Here is a 12,223-nt window from a genome sequence, read left to right as displayed (position 1 = left end):
CAAAAGTATAGTAAATGTGGTTGAGCCAGGGGGCATGTATATAATCAAGACTGAATTATGGAACTGTTCATTACCAACCCTTGTGTTATCGTTTATAATTTTTTCCACAAAGATCATGCATTCTGTATGGTGCTTGCGGCCTCCTTTCTAGAATACTCCTACAGGCTCGTGTTTGGGAAGCAGGCTTCACATGTACACATAACATTTCCAGGTATTGACACCATGGTCTGGGGAACCACATCAATGCTATGGATTGCTTTCACATGTCCTAATACCAACCTCATTTGACAAATATTGCAATCAAATGTCTAGGCTTCTAAATCATCAGCATGGATTACTATAAAAACCCAGATACTTACACCATTGTGAGGAACAGCAAGGAAATGCCCAAGTTTGTACAGAAATACTTGTCACGCGTCCTAAAATGCCCAGGTACTAGTGTCATCGCCATCAAATTCTTAGGGATTAACATCATGTGTCAGGTATTACATCAAATGCCCAGGGGTGTCTATCTTTGTCCAGGTAATTCATTCAACTGCCTTGGTGCTCAAACTATTGTCAGCTATTGTCACCAAAGGTACAGGTACTCAAAGCAGTGATAGGGATTGTATAAGCAATGCCCTTTGTTTCTACAGTACCCAGTCCTTCATTGCTTGATGCCCTTGTGTCTGCAATAGCCAGCAGGTCATCGCTTATTTCTATTCTGCCTTATTAGCGCATGAAATCCAATGGGTATAATGGCCTTTTATATCAGAGCCAGAATCCATTATGCCCAGGTGGGATGTCATGAACATATTGAATTATTCCTAATTAGCATGACTCCGCAACATTTAACGTTCCCTTGTTAAGTACAGTATGGCTTGATTTATTTATGCGAAGTTAGAACATTTTGGCCAGGATCCATTGGGCCCATTCATAACATGGAGGGAAATTGGACATTGAAAATTGCATGTACTCCCTGTGCCTGGTACTGTAACATTATAGTAACTTGGCCTGCAATCTGCCGTGTTTTAACAGTGTTTCTTGCTTATGAGGTGCAGGTAGTGAAGGATGTACTGCACATGTCTTTGCAATCAAAGCCACTTGCCTAGCTTGTTTGAATGCTAGCTTTCTCATCTCTCGCTTCTGCCATGTTTCCGTTTTGGCATATGTAAGTGGGATGTAGGCTCTCGCTTTCTTAAGAAAAGGGGCAAAGGGGAAAATAAGTCATATTGCTAATGCTCTCGCTTGCATCAAAGAGTATGGGAATCTTTAAGGAGTGTCAGCAATTTGACTGCATTACAACAGGGTGATCACACTGAAAACAAAGATAACACTGGCTTACATGAAAGAGCGCAGCTGGTGTCAAAGGCTGATATAATGAGGATCTATTCTTTACTAGCAGGATGAAGTTAGTATGCCACTTTTACCTGTTGTAACTACCCCTTCCAATAGAGAGCATGGGCCTGTTGGGTATTAAGACATGGGACTCGAAGGGAAGGGGAGGCTCGGAATTTAGTGTCTTGTGTTGCTGTTGGGTTCATGCTGACACTGCTTTTTACTAATAAAGTGTTCAGCAATCCACCAGAGTTGTGAGTGATCCTTTTTCCTGGACAACATGTTATGGACACATTCCATTCTGCCAAACCAGATGCGATTAACACATGTACAGCATGGGAGAAATCCATTATACCAGGTTGGCACAATATGGTAGGTTTTAATTATTGTCAGTAAGCACGTCATTGATGGATTCTAATGAATTTAACACCAACTTATCAATCAGGGTCACTTTGGATAGACAGCCTAATTCAATCTCTAAAATTAATTCTATCTCAAATGTGTGTGTATTTATTAAAAACATGTTAGGTTTATTTTGAGAATTCCATCAAATCTTGGGGTCAAACATCATAGAGAAACATTACAACATTTTATTACAGACTTATTACAAAACATGTTTTTATAAAACACTGATCTCATCACACCATCTTCACCTCAAAGCTCAAGAATGTGGTGGCACACACATACTGTTCACAATTTTACACTGTGATACACACACATAATATTCACAATTTTAACAATTGATAAAGGGAAATTAGACAGAACATCTATTTGGATTTAACTTGATATGATTTTAGTGGGAGTAGCAATACATGCAATAGAAACGCTTGGCAATATTCCATTATGCCACATATCAATCCATAGTATTCGGTATGGCCACTTAGAACAGAATGGCAAGTTTCATTATGACTCACTAGCACTTTATAAGTGAATTACATTATTACCAGTTAGCACGCCACAGTATAATGTATTCACGGACAGTTAATATATTGTTGCAATTTTTCATTATACTCTCTCATCTTCAAGTGGGCTTCCTCCACCCTAGCCCAGACTTCCCTAATCCCCAAGCTGGTCACAAGAGATTGGTAACATCTACTATCTAAAATATTACTGGTGAGAGGTGAGGGCCTAAAGGTAACAGCCTTACCTTCTAGGTGAATCCTAGCCTGGTGTTGCACATGAATACTGATGCTCTTAAAAAGAGAAAATGATGCCGTCCAACTGCCTAGGTCTCTTTCGTGCTTACTCTCACTTGCACTTACCCCTCCCATCATTTTGCATTCCTGACCCTGATGTTCTTTCCTTCCTTTGCCTTCCATCTACTCTTCCCACTCCTTGTTCGCTACATCTTTCCCTCTCTCCCTCATCTGTCTATTTAAAGTTATTGCATCACATGTGTACTCTTTTCACTCTACTCTCCACTACCGTCTTCCCTCCCCTACTCACCAGTACTCTCAGCTCCCTCCTATTTACTACTCTTCACTTCCCATTAATACTCTCTGCTCCCTCTAGCCTCTGCTGCTCCACACTTCCCTCTACTCTCCACTAATCTCCACTCTACCCCTCCTTGACTTGTGCACAGCCTACTTTCACTCTCCCAGTCACCTTTCTCAATCACTCTTACTTGCTCGCGTACTCTCCCCCTTAGCCTCACTCTCTCACCTTATTCACCAAACACACGCTCAGACACTAAAGTAACACTTTCTTCATCAACCAATAAGTCAATTTCAACCCTCTCTGTGAGTCTCCTCCATGCGTTACTCCAACGTCATTCCACCGCCTGGTCTTTTGGTCTGACTCGTCCCTCCTTGACCTCACCTGAACAGCCCACACGCATCCATTTCAACCTCTCTCTGTTATACTGTTCCTTCCTTGATGTAGCCACCCCCTCTTCCTCCCATTGACTGGAGCACTCACCTGTCCCCAGTGGCCAATCTCTATCCAGGGGCCAGGTTACACCAGCGTGGTAGAATAAATAGTCTTATAAACCCTGTTTCCTTTTCCAGTGCACCTCTCTCAGTGCCTCGTTATGTTTGTTCATCACTGGTCTCTGCATTCCTGCTATTCCCCAACAAGGCACTGGTGCTGCAGGTTAGCGGTAACTTGTGTAAAAACTTCTAAAAAGTACAGAGAACACTGGCCTGCACTTTGAATGGTAGGTGAGGGGTGATCAAGAGTGGTACGCTCCATTTTCAACCAGGCACATTCACGGGGAACAGAGATGGAAGCAGTCGCCACTCGCTCACCCCTCCTCTTGGAACAGGACTGTCTTTGGCCAGAACATTGGTAATCCGCCTGCCCCAGGCTGAGAAGGGCCACCATCTAGCCTGAGTCTGATGCTGTCACAACACTCATATTCCAACAACATCATGCCAACTTGCCTCTGTTAGCAAAACCTTTCCCACTTCAGTTATTGGCAGTAAAACCATTGTCCAATTCCATTATGCCCAGTCAACCATCATGGCAAATTCCAATACACACTGTAGACATAGCGCTCCTCCAGACCCACAATGTCTCATCTACCCTGCCTTCACTGCGGGAATGGGGTGACAGCTAAATGGGGGAGTTCAGAGATGATTCAGTGTGGCTTTCCCTCACATGCCACCACCACATTCACTTCCCGCATTCTCTAGCCTTAGACAGCTGGGCGAGGGCATGGATGTTGAAGCGGTGCATTCCCTGCACTACCCATACCATGGCTGGTGCTTCTTACAGTTGAAGCAGGCATCGATGAGTGAGCATTGGCGGCCGGAAGACGCCAGCAGAGAGAGTGCCGAGATGTCCGGCCCTCTTGCACTGCTTTCAGTTCGAGGTGGCCTTGGTCCTTTCCCTCCCCTTTCCTCGAGGATTGGTTGCCAAGTACTGCCTTGTAAATGATGACTGTTATCCATTGGTTGCTGCGTCATCAGTCATAGCAATACCAAAATAAAAGGATGACATATCCTGTATGATTAGATAGATCACTTTTTTGGGGGAAATGGTTTGCCCCAGAAAATGAGATCCGAACTTTTTATTTTATGCCAATAAGTTAGAATTCTCCTGAAACTAGATCCTGTCTATCTTCCTTGCTCAGCGATCTAGTGCATGCCACTTTTCTAAGGTCTGCACTACTCTTAGTGACGATTTTGCTCTGTGCTTTGTCAAACACGCAGGAGATTTCTTGACATGTATAAATATAATTGTATCAAAACGAAATAGAAGAAATGTATTGGTAAACGCAATTCTCTGCAGATTCGATTGCTGCTGGTATTAAATTCAGTTCCCCTTAGCACTTTGGTACTTTTTTCACATACATTAATATTCATTGAAAAAGCTTTAGTTGAAGGGGCACTGCCATTTCAAGAAAACAGAAAAAACACAGATTGACCAGTTATGGGTAGCAAAGCCACCAATGTAATGTCCTGGCCTGGGGGCACCCAGGCCAGGCAGACCAAGACTGGGGGCACCCAGCAGACACACAGACTGCAATCACGCAGTCTGATACCAGTCAGGGATGACCCTGCTTCTGCTGGGATCACCCGACATGACACCGATGCTGGGGGCACCCAGCGGACATCACCGGACCGGGGGCACCCAGGCCTACACTAGCAGACAGCTCTGGCGTTGCCCAGCAGGGGCACCAGCTTCCATAGGCAGAGTTACCCAGGAGGGGATCTACAGGCATGGTGGACAGCCATGAGGGACATCGTTTCCCGGCAGGCACACTGTCCTGGTGGAGGGCCCTGCATGGCGGGCCCTCAGCCAGCACTGAGCCAGCTACGCAGCTCAAGCATGGCGCTGCTTAATAATGACACTGCACACAGTGTTCAGTTACTTCCAAGACTGACGAGCGGGAATCTGCTCATTACTTTTTTTAGTTTGGTCATATGGTCAGTGACAGCACGAGCCCTGGGAGATACCATTTCGCGACGCCTACTCCTTGAGACTGCACGTCAAGTTGCTCATCAGCCTTGAAGATTCGAGCTCCAGGCTGCTTTCCAACGTGGACCCTCCAGCCAGTGAACTATGTGCTTTAATATCCAGGCACAGTCACCCTAATGTGACGCTCCCAGTGAACCTCCACGGACCCCGTACAATTGACCCAGGGGCTCTGGATCCATTCCATATCAGAGGTGCCTACCACCAACTCGGCCCCCGACCTTGACCTGGCAACACCATTCTGCGCCTCCACTTGCACAGTTCTGGATGCCCACACACCCATCTCTCCTCACTGGAAGCACGAACAGTGAGTCCTCTGACTTTTTCTGGCCCAAGAAGAAGGCTATTTACTATACTGCCGAAACGTCCGCAACACACTAAACCCAGAGTTGTTAGTGGTAGTTGTCATGTTGTGTTGCCCTTTGAATTGCTAACATTATTCCTAGACGTAGACCGAATATAAGGTCAGACTACAGCCGGGCATAAGAGACCAAGATATACTGTCTCTTTTACTCACACTTTCACAGTGTGTTTGTTCTTTTTCTTTTCATTGACATGGGGCATTGTACTTTTTAGATAGTGTTCACGTGCACAAATTACTAACCCACATCCCAGGTCACAAATACTATTGGCCAGTGAATGTCTAATTATGTACATGATTTTCGGACATTATGGTTTGTAGGTTTGTAATGTAAAAATTATGCAATGTAACCTTTTAACTACTGCATAAAAAAAGTAAAACAAACAGCTTACAATAACAAGCTAAATTAAAAATTGAAAAATTTTAAAAAAATTTTGTTGTATATACTGTTAGAGTTTTGTGTTTAGTACCAGCTATCATGTTATTTTGCTTAAATGGTCGCCTAGAATGACATGTGCTCCCATTTGGGTTAATAAAAACTAGTGTACTTTTAACTAGTTACGTACACCCCTTAGACTCACAGAGGGGAGGACAACCCCCTTGTTACAACCCAGGAGGGGTGACACACCACACTCATCCTTTTCCAGAAGGAACAAACAAAAGACAAGCGTCACTGGACATCAGACCACATTAAATCACTAACAAAAACACTTGTGATTATGGGTGCAAACAACACTCACTCACATTTGTGCTCAGACAGTTACACACCTAAAACATGCGTTTAGCATTTACACATATTTGGGGGTGACAGGGTCATTGGGGGTTTCACCACATTATCAAAGGACCCTTTATTAACCTGGGTGAGTGAAACTTAAAGCCACTGAAAGACACCAATGGCAGCTCCTGGCACCACATAAAACATGTCCACAATACGGATGTTCACAGATTCACATAGGCCATTGACTGGGCCATTTTAAGCAAGCCCAGGTTTGCAGGATCCCAGACTTCATGGGGATGTCTACAGAGTCCAACTTAAACGCACAAGTGGAGTTGCAGGGAACCAGTTCATACTTTCACCAGTATCAGTTCAGGGCAGTCACACCACAATTCAGGGCTGGCAAAGCCGCACCTCAGGGGGCACCAGAGTCCACATCGGCCTAGTCCATATACAGTGGGGGGCAACCAGAGGCAGGGTGCTGGTGGTGGGATGATAGGCCACTCCTCACTAGACCACTGAAAGACACTTCCCCTTCCACATAGGTGCAGCTGGCAGGGAGACACTGGTGGCCGGGTGTCTGATCCACAAGCCTAGGAGGGCGCACAAGGGCTCACGAGAGCTGCAACCCTTCCTTGTTGTTCCTCATTCATTCTTGACCGTCCCTGTCCGTGGAATGGGGCTCCCTAGCGGCTGCAACCTCTCCTTTGGGTGCACTCCATTGTACTGTTTAACAAATCACTGCCACTAGGCCCAGTATCTTCATTTCGGAAACTCTTTAACTTGGGGCATTTCCATTTTCACCGCCAGGGGCCCGGGATGTCGTCTCTATGATGAGCCCCCTATTTTCAAGGGCTTGACATGGAGCGCATGCTTACTTTTTTTGTGCTCTGGCATGGAGCACCTGACCAATGTGCTCCGGCTGGCCCAGGAGCTGTACTGGCCAACAGGGCTTTTACATCCTGAGCTCCGAGACCGCCCATGGGCCACGGTCTCAGGAGGGCCCATGCATTTTCGAATGCTCTGACAAGGAGCGTATTCATTTTATTTTTCTTACCGCCCGCCCCCCCGGGACACCAGGCGGCCTCAGCGGTGGCACAGTCTTCCTCTGTATTCTCTGTCCGCAGCTCCGATGTCAGGAGCACAGGGCCCATGGTGCGGGTTGTCCTTGTAGTGCTCTGAGGGCCCTGGCGGCCCGCTGATAGTGCTGATCGCGGGGGTTGGAGGTCACCCGAGCGTCTGCCACCTCCACTGATGGCTCACTCATGGAGCAGTGAGCACCATCTTTCCTTCTTCTTGGTGGCCGAAGTCACCTCCTCACATGAGGCTGACGCCGCTTCCACACATTCAAGACCACACCATGCAAAGGTATGGGGGCCCAGACCACCACCTTTCCTCATGGCGAACACGCCACCATACACGGGGCCCTCTCTCCTCATCACCAGTGTAATGCCCTGGCCTGGGGTCACCCAGGCCAGGCAGACCAAGACTGGGGGCACCCAGCAGACACAGAGACTCCGATCATGCAGGCTGATTCCAGGCAGGGATCACCCTGCTTATGTCGGGATGACCCGACATGACACCGACGCTGAGGGCACCCAGCAGACATCTCCGGGGGCACTCGGTCAGCCCGTGAGCACACAGCCCCCTCCATGGCATGGGGGCATCCAGGCCTACACTAGCCCGCAGCGCCGGCGTTGCCCAGCAGGGGCAGCGGCTTCGATGGGCAGAATTACCCAGCAGGGGCTCTACAGGCATGGTGGACAGTCATGAGGGACAGCGTTGCCCTGCAGAGGCACTGTCCTGGTGGAGTGTCCTGCATGGCAGGCCCTCAGCCAGCTACAATGACACCACACACAGTGTTCAGTTACTTCCAAGACTGAAGAGCAGGAATCCCCTCATTACTTTTATTAGTTTGTTCACGTGGTCACAGACAGCACGAGCCCTGGGAGATACCATGCTCCCAGGAGGGTTGACACACCACAATCATATTGCTCCCCTCATTGTGCATAAATCATAATGTCACAGATTGAGTAAATGCACATGAAAAACAAGCCCTTTAAAAATAATATGTATGCTCCCTCGGCAGTGTTTTCAGTTGTTCCTCAAAAGAAAAGTAAAACTCAAAGTAAGCATTCTTGGTTGCGACTGTTTTTCCCTAGCTGTTTAATTTGCCATACACTGTGGTAACTGTGGGTGTGGTCATGTGACCTGTGATGTCATGTGTGGTGTCATGAGCAGTGGAAGCTGGCGACGGAGCTATGTTTGCTTATTTATAACAACGCAAACCTTTCTGTTTTGGTGATGTTACCTAAATAGGGGACTGGCTCCATGTGTACATTACTGTAAAAAGCTCCACTCAGTGCAATGTTCCTGTTTTCCACCTCATAGTGGAAATGTTAAGAGTGAAACATAGGCAAACTATCCTTTACTCTTCACTTTTCCACTAGCTTTGTGGGAAAGTGTAAATGCCTCCCACAATGAAAGATTGTGGGAGGAATTTACAATGAATTCCTCTGGAGTTTGCATGCATCTACAAAGTGGTAATTTCAGGGAGAATGTATTCATTTTCTACAAGCATAAATATATATGCTGGTGAAAGTCAAGCAGGTCTGGCAAGCGGACATGCAAGAATAGGCAGCCATTTTACGTCCACTTTGCTCTCCAACCTGCCATTAACCGCCATTTGAAACACACGTTTTTTCAATCCACAGGACATAGAACATTTCATTCACTGGTTTTACGTTTGGTGTTGAAGTTTAACCACGCATGAAGGGCCCACTGTGTGTGGCCTGGCCATGCTCAGTGAACATACTAGATAGGGAATGGCCTCTGGCCATACTCTGGTTACTGTAGTCACACCAAAAGTGCCAATTGGGAATTCCCTGTGTCCAGGCACAGTAACTCTGTGCCTGGCACGCAGCGTTATTCCTTGGCCTGGACACCACATGCAGACATACAGTTCCCACTGGCCCTGCTCTGCTATGTCTTATGCATAGTATTCGAACCCTGCCCCATGCACCACAATCAGACCCACAATATAAAGTGGGCATGTCCTGCTGCCATGCCCAGTGTTCAATGCTCTAGGGGCCTGGCCACATGATCATGCCCAGGGTACATGGAACAGACCCACAGTGTGAGTACTCAGCACATCACCATCAGCCTATTATGCGCACACTGCCCAGAGCATGTACTGGGTAGAGCAAACACACACACAATGCACACTAGACATGGTCTGCAGCCAGCAAAGTGGATACTGTGCCTTCTGCTTGCGTTTCAACATCTCCCTGGGAATCATAAGCACGACCATAGTTCCCTCTCTCCAGGGTCCACTCTGCCTGGGCATGGCCAGTGACTTTTGCCTGACACCTCACATCAGTTCAGAGTTTGTTCTGCCAGCTAGCTGCATGGCTTTTCTCATTGTATCAGGAACTAAAATTCCACCCACAGTTTCCAATAGCCATGCCCCATTATACCTGGGTTTTGGCCTTTCCTGGACAACTGAAAGCGACCCACAGAGTATACTGGTAGTGGAAAAAATGCCTGGAGCATGGCATTTGGTGATGCCCCTGGGAACATCAAAAACACCCATAATAAAAAAACACCCAAAGAGCCTACTGGCTATGGCCTGCACCTTTATTACTAAATCGAACCTCTGTTTGAGTTAAAAGTATTCAGGCACATCCATCTAAGTGACACCTTAATTTAGCTATGGGTTGGAGAATGTATCTGGGGCCTGCTATAACCATTTTTTTTTTTAAATGTTGTTCTGGACCAGTACCACCGGTTCCCACGTATAGTCCATGCAACAAGATGGTGGCTCATTCACATTTTCAAGACCATGGGGCTAATTTCGGGGTTGCGGTTAAAACCTGCCGGTAGGCGGCGGGTTACCGGCAACCCTGCAAAAGCCTTACTGCTTCCTGATATCACGGTGCCGACAGGATATCACAAGCAGCCACAGTAATGGTTAATCCCCATTTCCATGGAGTTCCATATGACTCCATGGAAATGGGGTCACTGAAGAACTGGCATTGTTGGTAGCCGTGGCAGTGCTTCACTGAGATATGCTGGTAGGGGCCTGAAAACCCGGCAGGTCAGGCCTGCCAGGGGATCCGTGACCCCTTCCGTCATTCTCGTATTATGGTGGTCCGGAAAGGGTGCCGGTACGTTGATACCGGCACCCTTATTTCCGGACTGCGGTACTTAGAATGAGGACCCATGTCTAACAAATCAGAATTGTTCTCTTTAATTAACCAATCAAATTTTGATTTACTGACTGCCATTCGAGTGTGGGCCCCAAAATAACCACTCAGATTCATCATTTGCATCATCTGGTTCACAGATTTGCCCAAGACACCAAAACACATTTGTGTATTTTTGATCCCTGTTTTACACGTTATATTATTTATTTGTTTAAATAACGGTACCAAGAATGTGAGTTGGACCAGGCAACAACATCTTGTGCATGATTGGTAAATCCATCCATCATCTAAGTGAGAACAATTTTTCCCTTTACTTGTGTTTTTAGGGAAGGCGAAAGTCAATTCTGGCTTGTTTTGTGAGCCAATTCAGGCTCCTTCTTTCCTCTGATACATGATCCCTTCTTTTGAGATCCATAATAACTCTTACTGCATTATTCTGTATGACCTGAAGCCAACCGGAGTCAGACTTAGATAGGCCTGCCAGCAGACTTCTGCAATAGTCGATCCTAGAACCAATTATGGCCCTAGCTAATGTCTCACGGTTTACTCTTAATATAAAAGGGCATAGCTGTACCAGCAGTTTGATATAGTATAAAGCTGAGGACACCAAACTGCCAACCTGGGCCTTCATGTTAATATTACAATCAAAAAGGAGCCCAGAGTTTTCACTTTACTTTTAGTTTTTATCTCACAGCCATCAATTTGAAACTGGGAGTACTCAGTTCCCATCTTTTGGATTTTAGCCTGAGTTCCCACCACCATCAGTTCTGTTTTTCCAGTGTTTAGGGTTAATCCATTGTTGCTCATTCACCGTTGGATCAGTCCATAGATCCAGTTGATGGTTTTCTTATCTTCAACATAATTACCAGACAAAGGAATAACACATTGTGTGGCGTCTGCGTAATTAGTAAAAATCAATCTTATTCTCATCTAGAAGGTTAAGGAATGGAACAGTATAAATGTTATAGAATGATGGAGACAGACATGTCCCTTGTGGTACCCCATGTGTTAGCAGGACAGGTTCTGCATCTGCGGATGCACTGCTAACTCGTCACCATCGATTACTTAGAAATGATTCAGCCCATCGGGCAGCTGACCCCAAAAACCCTGCCACCTCCTTCAACCTGGAGTTCAGCAATGGGTGCTCTACCAGGATGAAGGCGGCAGAGAGGTCCAGCAACATCAATGGGGCTGTCTGCCCATTGGGGGTTTACCATAATCACCCCAGAGGGAAATTCACACAACAATTTTCTTTGGAAGATTTTTGCACCAAAGTTATGAGCATTTGTAAAACTTGTTCTTTCTAAGGGGGCTGGGGGCAAACTGCACCATAACCACATTGATGACTCTTTGATGAGAACATTATTGAGTTGATCAGGGCCCTCTCTTGAGCACAAAATCTTCAAAATAATGTCCTATATTCCTAGCTTCCAGACCACCGTTATTAATAGCAGCACATACGTACACAGAGGCAGTGGTAATCCAGTTGCTTTGAATGTATTTGTTTGTCAATGCGTTAGAGACCATTATCTCTGAGAGAAGTAGAAAAGCAGGATGCTGTGCACAAAGGGCCTTCCCTTGTTTGCTTGCTTGTAGCTCTTGGCTATATTTCCCTTCTAGTTCTTTCCATGCACCACACTCAATAAATATCTATAAGTAGCAGCAGTGAGCCAGAGGAGGATCTAGAGTCTAGGCAATCAGTACATG

This window comes from Ambystoma mexicanum, chromosome 2q, assembly GCF_040938575.1.
Source record: "Ambystoma mexicanum isolate Mex_15411 chromosome 2q, UKY_AmexF1_1, whole genome shotgun sequence".
NCBI classification, from domain to species: Eukaryota; Metazoa; Chordata; class Amphibia; order Caudata; family Ambystomatidae; genus Ambystoma; species Ambystoma mexicanum.
This window is presented reverse-complemented; position numbering follows the sequence as displayed.